The sequence below is a fragment of the Mus caroli genome, unplaced genomic scaffold (assembly GCF_978045245.1).
Source record: "Mus caroli unplaced genomic scaffold, Mus_caroli_1 scaffold_3, whole genome shotgun sequence".
NCBI lineage: Eukaryota > Metazoa > Chordata > Mammalia > Rodentia > Muridae > Mus > Mus caroli.
Window position 1 is genome coordinate 107,354,237 of NW_028227258.1, and position 22,058 is coordinate 107,376,294.

Genomic DNA, 22,058 nt, shown 5'->3' on the forward strand with positions numbered 1-22,058 from the left:
GCCACCAGCGCAGTGGAAGGACTAACTTAGTTAGCATTCACACCTGAAAGCTTAGCTTTGCATCATACAGTATTTTGCTTCACACGTGCAATGCTTTTCTTTTGATTTGAAATGAAAATTCAAGTCATTGTGAAATAAAGGACTAGGAAATCTAGCCCATGATATACAGGAAATTGAAAAAGAATGTTCAAAAAGAAGAGGAGGAGGAGGAGGAGGGGGAGGAGGAGGAGGAGGAGGAGGAGGAGGAATGTTCATATAAAATAAAATGAAGAAAAGGAAAAAGAAATGAGTCTATTCTGGAAGAAAATAGATAAAAAGTACAAACTAGTTCTGCGTTGCTTTCCACTCTTGAAAAAAATTAATATATATCTGTAACTAGAGTCCCAATTCAAAATTATAATCAAGAGAAAAAGACTATCTCAAGCAGTACCCTATAAATATGATGCATACCTGCAGTCCTAGCACTTGAGAAACTGAGACAGGAAGGATGCTCAGAGTCAGACAAGACTAGCTATGGAGAGTGTGTATTATATTACACACACACACACACAAAACACATATGTGTGTGATGTGTGTATGTATTACCAAATAAACCAAAATGAAAATATCATTGCTCATCATAATACCATAGGAAAATATGGAGTAAAATGAATGTAAGAGAAAATTCTGGTTATAAAAGACAAGATTGAAAAATAAGAGAAAGATAATCAATACATTTTTATGACAAACTTCACAGGAATGAGCAAACACTAAAAATAATATTTCCTAAAACTCCTCCCAAGCTCAAAGTATTTCAAAAGTAACACAGGTGGGCGCTTAGTGCTGGAAGGATGCTGTGGTGTGAGCGGCACTGGTGGGCACTGAGGGCTGGAAGGATGCTGAGGTGTGAGTGGCCCAGGAGGGCACTGAGGTCTGAAAGGATGCTGGGGTGTGAGTGGCCCAGGTAGGCACTGAGGGCTGGAAGGAAGCTCGGGTGTGAGTGGCAAGACTGTGATTTGACACAAGAAGATGATTCTTCTGGTGGCCAGAGGAGAAAAGTCCGATCAGTGTCAAGGGAACAATCAGGTTCCTCTGGGACCTTTCCACAGTAGTAATTGATAATCTACACAAAACCCAGCGGGGAATACATGGCATTCTGAGGCACAGAACATGGAAGAATGGTAGGCTCCACCAGGCAGTTTACTTTTTTTAACCCTTGCTTGATAGCAAGCATATCTTTGATATATTTTTCTTTTTGTTTAAATATTAGTATAAATGGGTATTCATGGTATTTTTAATTTGGTGGGGCCAATTAACTTCGGGTCTTGGTGTAGAGCCTATTCAGCTTCTCAATGGATCAGAGGACTTGGATGCACCATCCCAGAGCTTATTAAGGCTCACCCTAGAGGTTCTTACTCCTGCAGCCTCGGTGCCAACCAGCAGACTGTTTTTAAAAGGCAAGCCAGGAGCTTGTACAATAAGGGTCCCAACACACTGGGAGTTATACTTAGTTCTTTCCTGTGTGTTTCCCCCTTTTCTGGCTGAAACTGTGTGTCATAGTTCATAAGTGACAGAACATCAGCCTTCGACTTGGCCCATCATCTTGGCACATCAGATGACTACAGTCATCTGGGAAGAGGGAAACTCGACTAAGGAATTGTCCAGATCAGAGTGACCCATGGCAATGTCTATGCGCATTTTATAGAGTGTTAATTTACATGAGGGCCCAGGCCAGTGTAGGTGGCACCATTCCCTAGGCAGTTGGGCCTGGGCTAAAACTGGCATGAATAGATAATAACTGGTAAGCAGCGTTGTTCCATGGTTTCTGCCTCGGACTCATTCCTTTAGTCATTGTCTTGGTTTCTCTCAGCCAATGGTCTATGTTACCTATAACAAGTTGCTTTTCATCGTGGTATTTATCAGAGCAACAGAAAGCAGACTACAATGATGAGAGGAGAAAGAACTGGCAGAAATATTCCAACAGTTCTGTTTATCAATGCAAGCACCTTCCTGTTTCAGTCAGAAGAGGCAGCCTGCTCTGGAGTTGTCAAGAACTAAGACTAGGACAGTAGGCTCTGTGCACAGCAAATCAAGATGGCTGCTATCTTAACCGTGCTGAACACCTGCTCTTATCTGGAAGGTGGGAACATGACAGTATTTGCGTTTGAGGTCTTTATGTGTATGAAACAAGATCCTGCAGCCACAGAATATGCAGCATTGCAATGGAATGGAAGTTCTGTAAACCCCCATTTCCAATGGAAATAGGAAATTCCTGTTTCCTATCAGGAGCAGATCATTACAACTTATATAAAGTCTGTGGGGGTGCTCTCCTGTTTTTGTGTGGATGGTTTAAAGATTCAGTGGGGATGCTGGAGTTTGGAGGCAGTATGTGCTTTGGGTACAGCAGTATTTCCTGGGAAAGAGCACACTGGGCAATAGCTGGCTGGTCCCCCAGAGTTCCTGGAAAATGAGCGAATATGAAGGGTGATATTTCTGCTCCAGTTTCCCGGAGGAAGGCACTTCCTAGGCATCTCACTGACATGGATAAAGATGCTGCTCAAAGCCCAGTTGGCCACCCACTGTCTCCTAATTGCCCAGGACACTGGATTTAGACCATTTTATAATATCTCTCTCCCTCCCTCTCCTCCCTCCCTCTCTACCTCCCCTCCTTCCTTCCCCCTCTTCTTCTCTCCTTTCCTCCCACTTGCCACTCTGGAAAAGAATAATTCATAGGGATTATTTGTTCTTAAAGGAAATCAAGCATGGAAAACAAGGGACAGATCACAGGGACATAGATAAATACACCTAATTATAGGCTGAGCTATTAGCATGGCAGGAATTACCGTTTTTGAAAATGATCTGACAGCCAGAGAAAGCGTCTGCCACCAGCCCAGTCCGTCTGTCAACAAGCAGGGCCATGACAGGGCTCCCATTGGGCTGTGGGCTCATGCCTTTTCCCTCAGCTTTGCTGATGAAATTGAGCTTGGTATCTCCTGACTCCTCTTTCTCAGAGACCGATCATAGATGTTGCCATCCGTGCTTTGCAGGCCTTTGGCTTAGATTTCTCAGTTGGCTTATTTAACAGCTAAAGCCCCTTAGACACTGGCAGATCATGGCTCTATTCTGCATAGAAAATTTGTGGACCTTCTCTGCTACATCTTCCATCACAGGGAGATCCCTTTGTATTTTAGCCCCCATGACCCACGTAGATGAAGTCAGACATTTTGAGAACTCTTCTGTCTATTCAGAAAGTATCTTTGCCTGGGAGAAGAAAAATCAAGGCCTTTTATGCCCGGTTGCCTGGGATCCCGGTGCATCTGGTTGATGTACATGGCTACATGGCTTCACACAACTGTAAAGTGGGTGTTCTGACGCTGGCTGAGTTTATTTGGGAAACAAGCATGCTTTAAATAGTTAAGGACAGTGCTGGAGATAAATGTGGAGTATATAAAATGGAGTGGGAGTTAGAATCACGTATGTAACAGGAATCTTATTTTAACGTGATTGACGCCCCCTTTGCCTGCTTGAGTTCCTTATTTTGGTCTCAACTGGTCTTAGGTATTTGTGTATATGCAGGGATGAGGAAAGTTTGAGCAAAACTGCAGAGGATCACGAAGAGAAAGCTGAAGAATAACATTCAACTTCCTCCATGCAAATTAAGAGTCTGCAGCAGCACCATTGTCTCAAAAGCCGAGCAACTGTGGTGGTGGTGAGACTGGGCTAGAGGGTCCATAACCTTCATTTTTTCTCATGCATCTCTAGCATGTCAATGGGCATGCCCCAAAGAGTAGCACCTCCGTAGCAAGAAGGAGAAAAACCTGCATGAAGCAAAACCAGGAGTGTTGCCAATCTATGTCTGTGCACATCTGTGAGTCATGAATACACAACTGATGGCTGGTGGATCTGCTAGTCTGGCTGCATGGCAGGCAACATGTCCCCACAGTGGAGTTTTGGCTGGATGCAGGGGAGCATGCAGTCTCAGAGGGATGCAGCTGGCTAACGTCAAGAAGACTCTGCTTTGTCAGTGGCATCCTTCAAAGTTGTACTAGTCAGGGTTCTCTAGAGTAACAGAACTTATAGAATGAATCTCCTATATTTATATAGAATAGGGGTTCATTACAATGGCATACAGGCTAATCCAACAATGGCTGGCTATGAATGGAAAGTCCAAGAATCCAACAGTTGCTCAGTCCATGAGTCTGGAGGTCTGAACTGGTCTGCAGTAGACTCTGGAATTCCAAAGTAGGCTCTAATGCCGGTGAGAGAATTGACTTGCTATCTAGGGGAGAGCAAGCAGGGAAAGATGAAAAGCTTCCATCTTCTATATCCCAAGATAGACTTCCAGCAGAAGGTGTGACTCAGATTAGAGGTGGGGTTTTTCCCAGCTCAAAGAATCAAGATTAAAGGTGTGTCTTCCTACCTCAAAGATACAGAAGTGGCTCCTCTTATTTTAAATTAAGCAAAAATCCCTTATAGGTGTACCCTCCATTTGGGGGTTTTAAATAATTCCAGATGTAGTCAAAGTGACAACCAAAGAATAACTGTCACACAGGCCTTGGCCAATCCAACAAAGAAACCCATCCTTGAGGGACAGTGGCATTACTCTGAGATGGAGACAATAACATGCACAGAGCCAAAGAATATATTAGGCCAGGAGCCTGTCTTCTTCTTTTTTTTTTTTTTAAAGATTTATTTATTTATTATATGTAAGTAACTGTAGCTGTCTTCAGACACTCCAGAAGAGGGCGCCAGATCTCATTATGGATGGTTGTGAGCCACCATGTGGTTGCTGGGATTTGAACTCTGGACCTTCGGAAGAGCAGCCGGGTGCTCTTACCCACTGAGCCATCTCACCAGCGCCTGTCTTCTTCTTAAGTGAGACTACTTCTGCCATACAACTGGATTCTATTATAGTGGGGGAGGGGAAAACAAACAGAAGAGAGAACAGAACAGAGCAGGAAAGAGCAGCAAAACTCAGTATTTTTTTTTAAAGTACCTGAACATTTGTTGAAGGAATGTACACCTGAAAGACCCACAACGTGAGGACTCCCTCACGTTCTGACTCAGGAGAGGCGACACCCCAAAATCACCCACAAGAAACGATCTTGCTGCAACTGCAAGAGGATTTTTATTCGAGAGCATTCTCGGGCCCATGGTCATACACCACGCAGGGGTAGAGGACCATGGCGCCCCGAGTAGCTGAGTAAGGGGGTATTTAAAGGAAGAAACCACAATTCATGGAGGTGGGGAGGGTGTTGTTGGAAAATACCAAAAATACCAATTAAGAGTCACAAGGAAAGCCGGGCGTGGTGGCGCACGCCTTTGATCCCAGCACTCGGGAGGCAGAGGCAGGTGGATTTCTGAGTTCGAGGCCAGCCTGGTCTACAAAGTGAGTTCCAGGACAGCCAGGGCTATCAGAGAAACCCTGTCTCAAAAAACAAAACAAACAAAAAAAAACAAAACAAAAAAAAAAAAAAAGAGTCACAAGGAAGTATAAAGTCACAAGTGTCAGGTTATCTCTCAAGACAGTTTCTAAGAGCCCCTAACAATCTAAGAGCCCCTAAAGATAGCACATTTGCATTGCAGGTTCCAGTAATGGTCAGGGTGCCATTCTTTGAATTGAACCCAGGAAGCGGGTAGGTGGAGGAATGTCGCTATCTGTTTTATGACCAGTACCTGGAGCACTAAGCCACAAAGGCTACACTCCCAAGCCTGGGCCCAAAAGCCTCGAATTTTGTTTTTACTTTGCTATACTTTTTTAATACTTCTTCACACCTACACAGCAAATCCGATCACATTTAAACTGGTTGGGCATTTAGTGAGCATGCTCTTGCTGAATAGTTTGAGGCATCAAAGAAAATACATGTTTAGAGTTCTATCAATGGGTAGAAAAAAAATCCAGAAAAATATGCAGCAAAGTTATCACTACTTATGGGACATCCAGAGGCAACTCCCCCTTGCCAAAAATATCCTGCCTTTTCATTTATTTCATTTGTGTATGTATTTAGCATTAAAATGGCTCAATTTTGAGAAAAACAAGCTCATGTTTTTGAAAATGCAAGCTTTAGTGTAAAGGACCCAGACACACTACCAAATCAGACAACACTTGGCTGTCAATCAGTTTTGCTCCAAAGAAGCTCCTGGTGTATTTATGCAGGGTAAGATGCTCTTCTGAATTTTTCAGTGATGACTCTGTAAGTGAGTTTTGGATTCAGAACTTGTTACTCACTTACGGAGCATCCAGAAACAGCCTGGTATCGTGCGATGGAAAGTGATCCGAGTTTTTCTGAGGAACGATCTTTGAGGTTCTCAAGCCCTGCCACTTAGAAAAAATCAGCAGCACGGAAGTTTATTATCTCCTTGTTCACCTGACATGGAGACATAGGGACAAGCAGCTTTCTGCAGTCTTACTTGCTTACATGGAGGCCTCCTCTCCTGCGGCACTCTCAGGGTCCCAAGCTCAGAGGTTCAAGAAAATGGTAGCCTACTCTCTAGGTAACATAGCATATGGGGCTACAGTGGCTGGTACTTACTGTGTCCTTCTGAGCAGTAGGAGATGGATGACTGCATGGCTTAACGAGATTCTCAGAGGATTCTCAGGTTCCCCTTTACATGGGAGAATCTCACCAGGTCTCAGATTTGGAAGAATTCAAGACCCTAATCTGGGACATCTTTCCTTGGATTCAAAATCATTAGATATATTGAAGAATGATCACATTGACTTATGGAATAATTTTAAGTCAATAAACAGCATAAACCACTTGGAAACACACGCAGATGCACGTGTGCACATGCGCACAAAGGCTACAGGTTCCATACTATTTTTATTTCTACTTCATGAATCAGCAAAGAGATTTTGAATCAGGAGGTAATTTTTCCAGGTTAGGTGGCTAGAGAGTCACAAGGGTAAAGAGATAGATAGATAGATAGATAGATAGATAGATAGATAGATAGATGATAGATAGATAGATAGATAGATAATAGATAGATAGATAGATAGATAGATAGATAGATAGATGATTAAACAAATAATTAAGGAACAGCTTATCAATTTATTGTGGCACCAAACAGTGAACAACCCTGGGGAAGTTAAAAGCAAGTCTTCTGTGTCATGCCTGTCATGAGCTGGTTGCTTTTCTTGCTCCTTTTCTTGAAGGATTTCTGTGGCTATAGTCTCTCATTGCTACTAGTGAGCAAAGACTTAACAAGCTAAAGGTCCAGATGAGAAATGATGTCACAGATAAGATGGGGTTGGGCAGAGAGCTCAGCTGATGAAGTACTCACTTTGCAAGTAGGAGGACCTAAGTTCCATATCCTGAACTCACATTTTAAAAAATAAGTTAGGCATAATGGTCCATGTTTGTAACGCCAGAGCTTGGGAGCTGGAAAGAGATTCTTGGGCCTTCCTAGTCGGGCAGCTCAGCAGCATCAGGGAGTTCTAATTGGCCTTGTCTCAAGACAAAACAGCTGCTACTGGAAGAAAGTCTCTGAGGTTGTTCTCCAACTTTCACACACGGGTTCACCGTTGTGCACACACAGCTGCCACACATTCAGAAACACACCCACAAACACACACACAAGTACAGGAAGGAACCTGAGCTGATGGTTCACCTACAGGGAGAGGGAAAGAACTCTACAAAATGTCAGTTAACCACAGTGGATCACAGATAAGTGCTATGGGAGGACCAGCTCCCTCATGTCATCTGGAGATGCCCACACATCTGTGGTCGTGAGCTTGAGAGAAGGCTGTGCAGTCAGAGGGGAAGAAAGGGTTTACAAGAGCATTCTCCCAAATAACAGCTGTATGTGCCTGGCATCTCCTACAGTCGAAGGAGTAATTCCATGAATGTCACCTTGCCAGTGACCCAGGCAGTGATTGTTTAGCCCTTTTCTGCACAGAAAGCAATCTGAGTGTGCTGAAACCAGACCGTTTACATTTGTGCTTCAAAGCAAATGGTCTCCCAGGGGTTCCTTTGTTGCTTCATTTTTATGTAAACTATTGTGGGTAGAACTGGGTCTAACAAAGGTTACTAGCAGGAAGCTTCCAGTTACTCCTAAGAGATGGTGTTTCTTTGTCAGGGCTTGTCTGAGAGGACATTCAATGGGTGATGAGGCTCACACACAAGGAGACCTTTCTTGAACATTTTGTTCATTCACCTTTATAAGAGGAGCAATGATAGAACTCCCTAAGTGTTTTTCCCATTGTTCTCCTGGGATGCTTACAGGTCTTGGCCATACGCACCTTTGGGAAGGATGTCACTACAGTTACCTACCAGTTTTCCACCCATAGATTGCCCAGATGGTGAGGGCTGTCCTTTCCCATCCATCTGCTCCCTTTCCCTTGGGGTCAGGGCTCTTCTGCATCGTCCTCAAAACTAAGCAGCTGGAGAGATTAGGTTTGGTTCTCTGTTACTCAGAACAGACTGCCTTCATCCAGCACTGACAATTTCTGACACCTATACCTGTCACAGCAGATCAACCACAAGCAGGAAAAACCGGGATGCTCGACTGCTTCTCTGGGACTCCAAGGGAAGGTGTAGGCAGCACATCAATTCCGTTAAAGTGATTAACTGATTCTCTCCTGGCTTCGCTTGCCAGTGTGGATGTGGACTGAGCTGGCTGCCAACCTGGGCTGAGTTCCCATTGCTGCTGGCTGGTGGAAGCGGTGGCTTTGCTCCAGAGGCGCTTCGCTCCCAGCTGTGGCTGACTGCACCGCTTCCTGTCAGGCTGACCAGGGTAGTTCAGAGAGCGGGTGGCTCCTCTCTCACTTTTTCTGTATCCTCCTCCCACATGTCCATTTTTAATGACCCACACCCCTTCCTGCAAAGTATCTTAATTGATGTTTAAAATGAACATATGCAAATGTCTGTGATCATTATGTATACTTTATTTATAATGTAGTGTGTGTGTTTAAACTCATGTGCATGTCCGTATAAATTACAAATAGGCCAAGCAAGTAAGTCTATGAACCACAATAGAGGCTACAGTGCTGTCATCCTAGCTCAATTCTCAGTAAATGAAATATTTGCTTTTCTTCTCTTTGGTTGTTTGTTTTTAAGCACACACACCGCTTCCCAGGAAACCGGAGAGATAGAGTCATAGAGTCACACATGTGGGTGGTGAGATTTTTCTCAGTGGCTAGGTGGAGACGCTGACTTTCCCAGGAGCATAAAGGAAAATAACTTTAAATGAGTTAAAAGAAGTGAGAGCTCATTTTGAGATGACACCTCACAACTGTATCTAAAAGTTCATTCATTTAGAATGTGATCATCCACTAATTCATTTAATGGGCATTTATGGCTTTTTACTCTTGTAAAAATCAGGTCTGAGGATGGTGGCAAATCAACGGGAGGAGATGTTTTTCTCAGTAGCTTGTGATGTACAGAGGAAGTTTCCCTAACATCACTTTAGATCACCCGCATGGTTGCTTCTGAGATCACTTTCGTATTGCTTCCTTTAATGCCACTGAAACAGGCAAAGCTGGCAGAGTGCGGAGGTCAAAGCTGTTGCCTGCCCCACTGGCTGTTGGAAAAAGCAGAACTCGTTATAAGCTGTGTGACTTAAAGTAGGTTCCTTGGCTGCTCTACCTATCAGCTTTCTCATCAGTAGCATCAGAATGAATACAATTGATGTCTTCAATAAAATAACATTGGCAACACCATGCCTGGACACTCCAGGTCAGCGGTTCTCAGCCTTTCCAATGCTGAGACCCTTTAATATACTTCCTTCTATTGTGGTGACCTCCCAACCATAAAGTTATTTTCATTACTACTTCATAACTGTAATTTTGCTACTGCTATGGTTGTAATGTAAATATCTGAAGGTTATAGGGTAGGCAATCTCTGTGAAGGGTCATTTGATCCACAAGTTGAAAACTGCTGCTTCTAGGTGCTCTGTAAACATCAGTCCTTAGACATTGGAAGATGTTCTTGGGAGTGGTTTAAATTCTAAGAGCAGCTATTTCTGCTGAGATGGAAGACGATGCCCTTCTGATGTTTTCTGAAGCAGTAGTTAGCCCAATTTCAGCCAATAGATTCTTCAGGATGTTTGATCTGGGAGATGATGGTAAAGCTGATTTAGTGGACAGGTTCCCTGCCTCTCTCTTCATCCATCTTCTGCTCCAACACACACACACACACACACTCAAACTGAGACTAAGGCCCTTTCCAGCTTCCCCACCACACAGTCCTTTCAGGCTGTGGAAGAAAGGGGTCAGGTGACTCCAAGGAGAAGGTGCCTGTATAATAGGCCTGAAGATTTAATGGTTGCTAGGCTACCATCCCCTGAGACTGACCTGTTTCAGCTGGCCTGAAGATGTGGTAAATTCATGTTCATCTCCAGTGATCAGGAAAGTGTGTCTGCCCTGAAACAGGTTAGTGGCAAGCCGGGGAGGGCTAACTGAAGTGGACTGTGGTCAGAGGAGACCAGCAGAGTCAGGAAGATGGAGCTAAAGTCTGTTTGCCTCTGCCACTGGCTCTTAAGGAAAAAGCTAGCAGCTCGTGGACTGTGTTTTATAGGAAAAGAATTTTCACAGTTTCTGAGTAGAAAGAAGGAACTCTGAAGTTGGCCAGGACAGCTAGGGGCCTTTGGGGATTTTTTCATACGTAGCCTTTGACTGTGAGAATGAGCTGCACTGTCCAGCAGCAATCTTTCATGAGCTCATTGCACCCTGATATTCTAGTAAAGAAGATACTTTCAGTTTTGCCCAGAGAATATTTGCAAAGCGCATATGTTTGGAGCTAGGCAGTTTGCCCAAGGATAAGAAAAACATTCATAGTTGTTTCCTTCATTCGGAAAGAAGCAAATTGTATCTAATAGCTCTGGGTTATTAATGCTCTTCCTGCATGGCCGGTCTCCTGTGATTTGGGTTTTATAGGTCAATGAAGGCTCAGTTGCCAAAAACAAACAAACAAACAAACAAAACCACCAACAAAACAAACAAACAAAAAAAACCCCTTGCTCATTTATCTGTGTCACTGGTGGGAGGTGGTCAGTCACTGGTGGCACACCTTAAAGGGGATCTTAGGACCCACAGAGTGCAGTTCTCAGACCTCCTCAGAGGGGCTTCTTGGTGCAGCAGATGGCGGTGACGGCAGAAACTCACAGCTAATCAAAATGCAGAGAGTGGCAGTGGCAGTGCTCAGACACAAAGGGGATATCTATGTCACACCTCCAGGCTCAGGGACCATTGCAGAAGCAGGGGGTGGAGGGGGGTGCAGGTTGGAAAGATTATAAGAACAACAGGTTGGACAGGACTGAATTAAAAGAGCATCTTTGGGACATGACAGGATACCTGCAGTCAGACTCAGGTCAGCCAACATTCCAGCCTGAAGAGGGGAAGAGCTCGTTGGTCTCCATCCCTAACTGATGTTGATAGTTGACATCTTCTGAAGATGAGACTACTGGTAGGTGGACCACAGTTCAGTGAATGGCCTCATACCCAGAAGGGGCAGGACAAATTGGAGTTGATGGGTTGATTTTTTTTTTAAGCACATGAAGTTGAGGGATGTGTGGAGAGGTAGGAGTGGACCTAGGAGGAGCTAGAGGGCATGGATATGATCAAAATATGTTGTACAAAATTCTCAATAAATCAATAAAATATTGCATACTTTTTTTTGTTGTTGGTGTATCTACAAATCCATATGTCATTTGCCTAGCAAGTAGATTTCAAATTCATGAGCTTTCTCTTTAGTTCCTGAGTAGTATGGAGATAGAGCGTCCATAGAGCCTGACATTGGGATAGAATCTCTCAAACAGGAATTGCCAGGAGGAGTGTGGGAATCAGAACTACGGCAGCTTGGGACCTACTGGGAACAACGTTCAGTTGCTCTGCCTTCCCACTGGAGGCTTGTCTCCTGCGCTGCATGGCTCAACATGCCAGCAAGAGGCTGCCTGGCTCAGTGGTAACCAGTAAGCAACCTACAGCAAGGAGAAGCTTCATTGCCGTGACTCAAGGACAAGGTGGCTTTATTAAATCTGATGTGGAACTGGGTTCTCAGATGGGTCATCCACTACATCCTAGAAAGATGGAAGAGCCAGAGGTGGATGACATGACTTCTCAAGGTCACTGAGTCGTGATGGCCACACAGGTGACAAAAGGATATGTCCTGCTGGTTTTGAAATGGGGGTCTTATAATATTTTCTGTTTTCCTATTTATTTCTCTCTCATTTCCATCTTCATGTAATCAACATCCATTCGTCCTCCGTGTTTTGTCCTCCTTGAGCAGGTAGACACCGTTTTTTTTTTTTTTTTTGTTTTGTTTTGTTTTGTTTTTGGTTTTTTTCTTCAAGCTGTTCACCCTGGACAAGGGATGTGGGGTTCTGAATGCAGACTGTATTTTTTGCATTGCTCCTGCTGTTCCCAATACGGGAACGGGAAGTGCTAGCAGTGTTTAGCACAGAATAAACACCCAATGGGCGGGGGGGGGGGGGGGGGAGTCAGATGTGATGTTTAGAACAAGGTTGTAGAGAGTCAGTCATGTTAGCAATTCTTCATAGACACATAGGTTTGATGGGGAGAACCCCAGAGCTGCAGGAGAGGGGTGTGGTCACTGCTGGGGGTGGGGCTTAGACACTTGCCTCCTAAGAGTCTGTCCTGGAGCCCCCAGCGTTGGGAAAGTCTCTGGATGCTTCTCTTCTCATTTTTACACTCTTAGCTCAAAGCATAATTTCAACAACACGAAATATTCTATACACACATAACACACGTGCGCACACACACTCACTCATTCACACACATATATATGTTTAATTAGTTCTTGGAGGCTTTCGACAATAGGTTTTGATTATATTTTCTCCTCTCTTCCCAGATCCACTCCTTCCCTACCCACCCTGCTATTTTTCCTTCTCCCTTTTTTATTAAATTTCCTTTCCCCCATTTCTAATACAGCATAATACGATTGCAGTTTCCCCTCCCTCTACTCCTCCATTTCTCCCAGCTCCATTCCCATCTGGATCCACTCCCTTTTTGTCTCTCATGAGAAAAAGAACAGGCTTCTACGAGATAACAACAAAACATAATAGAATAAAATATAAGATAAGACAAAAAAAAACCATCATTTTGTTGAACAAAACATGCCAAAGGAAAAATGAACGAGTCCCAAGAGGTTTACAAGAATTAAAGACCCATCCTTCACACACTCAGGAGTCTCATAAAGTATGGAACCGAAAGCAATATTGTATATGCAGAGGACCTGGCGCAGGCCTGTGTAGGCCCTGTGGTTGCTGCTTCAGTCTCTGGGAGTTCAGATGAGCTTTCCTCAGCTGTTTTCAGATGAACTTGTTCTCCTGGATGACACAGAATCTTAATATTTAAAAAAATAAATTATTTTTGGAACCCACCTTAACACTCAAAGTCAAAAAATAGGCAGGTGACACAAAAAAGTAGCTTTCATATGTTCCCTTATTCTGTCTGTAAAAAATGAAAAATATTGTTGAATGAGATTGCTGTTTTTCTTCTTATGGGATAAGTTGACGGGCAGCTTAGACTCAGCAGTACTGTTCCCCATCGGAATGGAAACGGTTATTCCTGGGAGATCTGTATTTGCCGATACAACACATGCTGGGTCCTGCAACTCTAGAGAATGTTCATTTTGCTGTCATTGTGAGGCTCAAGGGCTGGAGTAAAATATTATTGGGAAGCACGTGTTGAGTAACTGCAGGACTGCTCATGCCCCCGCACCCTCACCCTCCTTAACAAATCTCCTTAGTACAATGAGACCCCATCATGCTATGGTTTCAGTCTCTTCTTACAATCCCCCCAGCCCCCCTAGGAAAGGCTGCATTAAAGAAGCCTATCTTCTCCCATGTATTCACGAATGCAAAATAAGCAGGGCTTTTAATTTGCTCTTGAATCTGCAGAAGTGTGTCCATCTGAATAAATTGATTTAAGTCTCTTTGAAAGCAGGCTGAGTTTGATTTCTCGGGGATGTGGCGCTCTGATCAATAAGCTTTTACCTTTAAAAAGTACCACCATTTAAATGAAACACAACAAAGTCACTTCATGGAATTTCAGTACAAAAAAACCTTTCAGATGACAAAGGGCTTAGACTTGTTCTTTGATTTGAAAAATCTTTACAGAAAAAGAAAGCCAACTAAAAAGATCAAGTAAATAGAACTTAAAAATTCCCCCCTTGGATTCTCTGTGGCTAACGAGAGGATGTGATTGTAATCCATGCACTAGAAGGAGCTTTTTGATCATAAAAATGATACTCAGTAAATATCTGATCTTGTAGGATTTGAAAAACACTGGGAAGTCTAGGGAAAAAAAAACTGCCATGTTTTATTTTAATTACAGTATACAAAATGTCCCCAGGTTTTGTGAAGTCTATGCTGTGTAATTTTTCCTTGTAATTATTCAAATTTGACATAACCTAAATTTATATAACTTATTTCTTTTACTATTTACTTTGCCAGAGGAAGGTTTGGCTCTCTTCACCTCTGAAGCTGTCATAGGTTTCATAACAATTTAACATTTTTTATTCTTGGAGAAAACCATCAGACTGAGTTCAGGGACCCTGGTAGGTGAGCTGCTGGAAGGATTGGACGAGCGAAGGAGGATTGCATCCCATAGGAAGAGCAATGTCCACTGGCCTGACCACCCAGTGCCCCCAGGGACTAGACCACCAACCAAGGAGTGTATAGGGAGGGACCCAAGACTCCAGATACATATGTAGTAGAGGATGGCTTTGCCTGACAGCAATGGAAGGGGAGGCCCTTGGTCTTGTAGAGGTTCAATGCCCCAGCGTAGGGGAATGCTGGAGCGATGGGGTGGAAGAGGGTGGGTGGGGGGAGCACCCTCACAGAAGCAAAGAGGAGCAGAGAGAGGCAGATGTGGGATGAGAGGTTTGTGGAGGGGTAACCGGGAAGTGGGATATCAGTTGAGGTATAAACGAATGGAATGATTAATAAAAGAAAAAGAAAATTTTTATTCTTAAAGTTTTTCATAGGATAGAACTGAGTTAGCTATATGGTGTTCTACCCATGTGCCCCTCATACTACAAAGCAGTTTCATCAAAGCCAGAAATTCCCTTTGCTGCCCCTTAAGGTCACCCCTTCTCTCTGCCTCTGCCAATCACTGGCAAAACTGATGTTTTCTGACACTGTAGGTTTCTCTTCTCCAGAATGTCGTAACAGCGATATATAGTATATAGCAAGTGTACTTTGGGCTCTGGACTCTGTCAGGCATCAAGATGCATTTAGGGTCACCCACATTGGCACATGTGTGAATATATATATATATATACACAACTATATATATATAACTATATATATAGTTGGGTTTTTTTTTTTTTTTTGAGACAGGGTTTCTCTGTATAGCCCTGGCTATCCTGAAACTCACTCTGTAGACCAGTCTGATCTCAAACTCAGAAATTTGCCTGCCTCTGCCTCCCAAGTGCTAGGATATTTTAAGTAATAATACACAATAGCTTCATACTACAAATTGATTATCCCCTCCTCACCGATGGAAATTTGCATTTTTATTAGGTATTTTCTTCATTTACATTTCCAATGCTATCCCAAAAGTCCCCCATGCCCTCCCCCGCCAGGAAATTTGCATTCCTTTTAGTTGATATTTATGAGTAAACTATTGTAAACTATTACTGAGTATGTTTTTAATACCTTTAGGCCAATACCCAGGGTAAAGATTGTTGAGTCATTAACTAAGAGTATATTTAGCTATTATAATATTATAATTATATGTATAATTATAATTATATGTGTTTATTATAATTATATATTTCATGTAATATATAATACATTACACATATAATACTATGTAACATGTCATATATTATATATATAATATAATTATCTATACCATAATGTATAAATATATAATATAATTATAGTAAGTATATTAAACATTATATACTATATATATATTGTAATTATAATAGTGAACCTTTCCACCAAGCAAGGTTTCTACTCAATTGTGCATTTCTATTCCTCCTATAAGTGGGTCTGGGTTATGGTCACTACTGCTCCTAGCCCGGTGACTTCCAGACTAGAGCTGGATTGGAACGGAAACTCCTGTCTCTCATTTTCTGGGGATATCTAAGTGCCAACTCTGCAGCATTCTGCTCATTGTCTGAAGGTGAGGGGCCCTGTGGTCAAGTAAACTGGGTAATGTCGTACACGCTACTTCCTTGGGGCACAACAACTTACTTAGTAAGGCTCTGATTCTGTGGAGGTTTGCATGAAAATGCCCCCCTAGGTTCTCAGAAGTGGCACTATTTGAAAGGATTAGGCCCTGTGGCCTTGGAGTCATTGTGACCTTATTGGAGGACGTGTGTCACTGAGGGTAGGATTTGATATTTCAGAAGTCCTAGGTGGGCCCAGTGGCTCATTTTCTCCTCCTGCTGCCCGTCAATCCTGATGTAGAATCCTCAACTTCCTCTCCAGCACCATGTCTGTCTGTGTGCAGTCATGCTTCCTGCCACAATGATAATGGACTAAACCTCTGACTAAATGTCTGAATGTAAGCAAGGCCCAATTAAATGTTTTCCTCTTAAGAGTTGGTTGCCATGGTAATGGTGCCTCTTCACAGCAATAGAATAGTGACTAAGGCATAGTAGTAGGAAGGGGCTTTTGTAACTCATACCGCCCACATTTATTTGCCTGAAGGATCAGTTTCACTGAAGCCTACTGTCTCTGCATCTGTTCAGATGCAGGTAAAGAAAGAGAGCCTAGATCTAATGATACACAAGGCCACACCTACTCTGACAAGGTCTCCTAATCCTTCTAATCATTTCAAATGGTTCCAATCCCTGGTGACTATGCATTCAAATATATGAGCCTATTGGGGACATTCTTTTTTTTTTTTTTTTTTTTTTTTTTTGGTTTTTCGAGACAAGGTTTCTCTGTATAGCCCTGGCTGTCCTGGAAATCACTCTGTAGACCAGGCTGGCCTCGAACTCAGAGATCCGCCTGCCTCTGCCTCCTGAGTGCTGGGATTAAAGGCGTGCGCCACCACGCCCGACATGGGGATATTCTTATTCAAACCACATCTATCGACATAAGCAATCGTCTGGTAGGCTGTGCCCCACTCCAGAGGAGTAGGGCACTGATGACCCTCCGGAGCAATAGCATAACAGTTGAGGTTGTCAGGGAGAACAGAGATGTCTAAAGCTTACATCCACTAGGCTGGAAAACTCAGGGCATTCCCATTTTTCCAGGATCCAAACACACAACTGATCAGTTTCATTTAGTTTGATGAAAGGGAAACAAAAGACAGGCCTTGCGGAGCTGTTGGCGAGTGTCTATGCATAATCCAAGCATAGCCTTAGGCGTTTGTGAAGCTATTAGTATGACTTGGAAGTTTTGATCATCACCAAAGGAGCAATTTCTAATGATACCAATAACCTGTTATGCTCAAACAGCAGATAGAAGAGTAGCAAATTTTTCTTAGTTCTCGTCTATAAAAGTCTACATGATCTAGCTTTTTGAAAAGCCTTTGGCACTTCTCCCTGAAAACTCATCAGACAAAAAAAGAAAGAAAGAAAGAAAGAAAGAAAGAAAGAAAGAAAGAAAGAAAGAAAGAAAGAAAGAAAGAAAGAAAGAAAGAGTCCTGTCATGTAAGAAGCAACAGCAGAAGCATTTGCATTCTTTTCAGATGTTTGTCTGTCCACCCTTTGTCTCATGCCTTATCACCCTGCAGTCTATCCATCCAGCTCACTGTCTCCTCCTCTGGCACAGTTGCCTTCCTGTGGGTCCCTGCACGAGGCCTCCTGCCAGCCCATAGCCTGGCTCTTTGCACAGTTCACATTGTATACCCATCTGGAGCCTTCCTGGACATTGCCAGAAAGGACTAAAAACCTCTCTTTCCTAAAGGGGCCCCTGCCAAGCTTGCTCAAAGCAATTGTCAGCTAGAGCAGTGTGCTGTGCTCCCTGCAGCTGTTTATCTGCCAGGCCCCATGGCTGGGTGATGGATACAAGGTGGTGTGAACTGAAGTTCCTAAGGAAAAAAACCTGTGCCCATGTTAAAGATTCTACAAGGCTGATCAGAATTTTTGTGATTATGGGAACCTGGAATGTTGCAAGCCAAATTATCCAGGACCATCTTTAGCCCGCTAATAGGCATTTATTGAGCACCTACATGTTTGACCAAGCAAACATGTTTACTCGTTATTACTGGGTAAAGCCTTTTATTAATAGTCAAACAGAACACCGGCTTTCATCAACTCACAGACCAATCACCTTCTGCTCCACACAAGTAGCAGACAAACAGTAGCAGAGGTTTCCTTGTTTTGCCATTACCTGCCAACCTGTTGTTTCCATCCATGTATTTTGAAAATGCCTTGATTGATCACTTTCTTTACCTCTAGAATAATCTATATCTTCTTCCACGCAGATGAGAGCTGTGTTTTTGAATAACAGTGAATCAGCCCCTGCTCTTTCCTTGTAGGCTTGATGAATCTGAGAAGTTAATCACGCTAATCTTTTCAACTGTCTGGCAAGTGCTGCAGCAGAGGTATGAACAGCCAGCCAGCCATGTGGGCTCAGCCTGTGAGCTGCAGGAAGACACCCTGGGTCTGGTTAATTTTCTCTGCTATAACAACATAGCCAGACACCTAGTCTACAGTCTACAGATGGCTTCCAGGAGGAAAGAACCACCTCAAAGACCTACACATGTCTGATACAGACACCACAAACCACATGACCATAAAAAAGAGTACTGTAGATAGTAACATTATTTTAGATTATAAATAACACTATTTTAGACTCATAGAAATGTATATATATATATATATATATACATACATATACATATACTATATATGTGTGTGTGTGCCTATGTGTGTGTGTGTGTGTGTTTTAGTTCTCCAACAAATTGTCTTTTCCTCTACTAGAAAGAAAGAAATCAAACTCACATGAAAGCAGCTACTCTAATGGTATGCTGTGTGTTCTAATATAGAGAAGAGCAGGCCTTCCAAGAAAGGAGGATGGGAGATACATGCCCCTTATCAAAGGGAATCTTCTTTTCATTTTTATTTATTATTCTCTCACATAATATATCCAGACTATAATCCCCCCAGTCTCTCCCCATCACCTCCCCTTTCCTCTAGATTCACCCCACACCATCTCCTCTCAGAAAAGAGCAGGCCTCCCAAGGACACCAACCAAATATGCTGTAACAAGCTACAATCAGGCCAGGCACATATTCTCACATCAAGGCTGGACAACCCAGGAGGAGGAAAGGGGTTCCAAAGACAGGCAAAAGAGTGCAGGAACAGACACCCCCAACTTCATTGCTTGGAATCTCACAAGAACACCAAGCTATATAACCATAACATATATGCAGAGAACCTAGCTCAGACCCATACAGTGTCTGTGATCTCTGTGAGCTCACTTGAGTCCCAGTCAGTTAATTCTGTGGACCATGTCCTTGTGGTGTCTTTGACCCCTCTGGCTCCTCCAATTCTTCCTCCCATCCTCCTCAGGACTCCCTGAGTTCTGCCTAATATTTGGCTATGAGACTCTGCATCTGCTCCCATCAGTTGCTGGATGAAGCCTCTCTGGTCTCTCTGCTGACAATTATGCTAGTCTCCAGTCACAGCACATCCTACCTTACAGGCATGACAAACCATAGGTCGAAGGTTTTAGGGCTGGGTTGGTGTTGCAATCCCTCCACTTGAGGCCTTGCCTGGTTACAGAGGATGGTCATTTCAGGTTCCATGTCTACCATTACCAGGAGTCTTCACTTGTGTCACCCTCATAGGTTCCATGGAGTTTCCATTGTTCCAGGTGTTTACCTCATCCCCAAAGTGCCCTCCCAACTCCACTCACTTCTCCCAGTATTTTCTTTCTACCCTTGTACCTGATACCCTCTGTTCCCATCCCTACCTGTCCCCAGTCCACCTACACGATCTATTCTATTTCCTATTTCTATTTCCAGGGAGATCCTTGCATCTCTTCTTAAGCTCTCCGTGTTACTTAGCCTATCCAAGTCTGTGAATTGTAGCATGACTATTCTTACTTAACAGCTAATCCCCACTTATAAGTTAGTACATGCCCTGCTTATCTTTTTGGGTCTGAGTTACCTCAGGATGATTTTTTTCTAGTTCCATCCATTTGCTACCAAATTTCATGGTAACATTCTTTTAACAGCTTAGTAATACTCCATTGTGTAAATGTACCACATTTTAAAATCCATTCTTCAGTTGAGGGACATCTTAATTGTTCCCAGTTTCTGGCTGTTATGAATAAAGCAGCTATAAAAATAGTTGAGCAAGTGTTCTTGTTGTAGGATGAAGGATCGTTTGGGTACATATGCAGGAATAGCATGCCTGGGTCTTGATGTAGATTTGTTCCCAATTTTCTGAGAAGCTTCCATATTGATTTCCAAGGTGGCTGAGCAGGTTTACACTCCACCAACAATGGAGGAGTGTCCCTCTTGCTCCACATCCTCAATGGCTATCATTTGTGGTTTTAGTCTTAGCCACTCTAGCAGGTATAAGATAGAATCTCAGAGTACTTTTGATTTGCAGTTCCCCGATGGCTGATGATGTTGAACTTAGTGTTTCTCAGCTATTTGAGATTCCTCTGCTGAGAATTCTGTTTAAATCTGTACCCCATTTTTTAAATTAGATTTTTTAGTTTGTTGATGTCTAGTTTCTTGATTTTTTTAAAAATATATTTTGGATATCAGCCTCTGTCAGATGTAGTGTTGGTAAAGATCTTCCCCCATTTGGTAGGCTGCTGTTTTGTCCTTTAATGGGGTCTTTTGCCTTACAGAGGAGTTTCAGTTTCGTGAAGTCTATGGTGGTTGGAATAGGTGTGGCCCCCATAGACTCCTGCATTTGGTTCTTGGCCCATAGCGGTGGCACTATTAGGAGATCTGGCCTTGTTGGGGGAAGTGTGTCACTGTGGAAGTGGGTTTTGAGATCTCTTATGTTCAAGCTACACCCAGTGTAGCACATAGTATCTTTTTGTTGCCTATGTTAGAATTCTCAGCTTCTCCACACCAAGTCTGCCTGCACACTGCCATGCTTCCTGTCATGACAATAATGGACCAAACTTATGAAACTGTAGGTCAGTCCCAATTAAATATTTTCTGTTGTAAGAATTGCTGTGGTCATGGTGTTTCTTCACAGCAATGAGACCCGGATTTAGACAAGGTCCCATTTATTAATTTTTGATCTTAAGACCTGCTTTATTGGTGTTTTGCTTAGAAAGTTGTCTTCTGCGACAATGTGCTCAAAGCTATTTCTCACTTTCTCTTCTATCAGATTTAATGTTTCTGGTTTTATGTTGAGATTTTTATTCCCTTGGACTTGAGTTTTGTGCAAGGCAATAGATATGGATCTATTTTCATTCTTCTACATACAGAGATCTATTTAGACCAGCACCATTTCTTGAAGATGCTTTCTGTTTTTCCACTGTATATTTCTGGCTTCTTTACCAAAATTCAGGTGTCCCTAATTGTGTAGATTTACTTCTGGGTCTTGAATTTGATTCCATTAATCAATGTGTCCATTTTCATGCTAATACCACTCAAGTTTTATTACTATTATTATAGCTGGATCTTGAGGAGGCATTTTCTTTTTTTTTTTTTTGTATGAATTTTTATAAGAATTGTGGTAAACCTAAACATAAATTTTGGAAAATGTACTGGGTTGATTGTTTTTATATATATATATATATATTTTTATTACATATTTTCCTCAATTACATTTCCAATGCTATCCCAAAAGTCCCCCATACCCTCCCCCCCCCACTTCCCTACCAACCCATTCCCATTTTTTTGGCCCTGGCGTTCCCCTGTACTGAGGCATATAAAGTTTGCAAGTCCAATGGGCCTCTCTTTCCAGTGATGGCCGACTAGGCCATCTTTTGATACATATGCAGCTAGAGTCAAGAGCTCTGGGGTACTGATTAGTTCATAATGTTGTTCCACCTATAGGGTTGCAGATCCCTTTAGCTCCTTGGGTACTTTCTCTAGCTCCTCCATTGGGAGACCTGTGATCCATCCACTAGCTGACTGTGAGCATCCACTTCTGTGTTTGCTAGGCCCCGGCATAGTCTCACAAGAGACAGCTATATCTGGGTCCTTTCAGCAAATTCTTGCTAGTGTATGC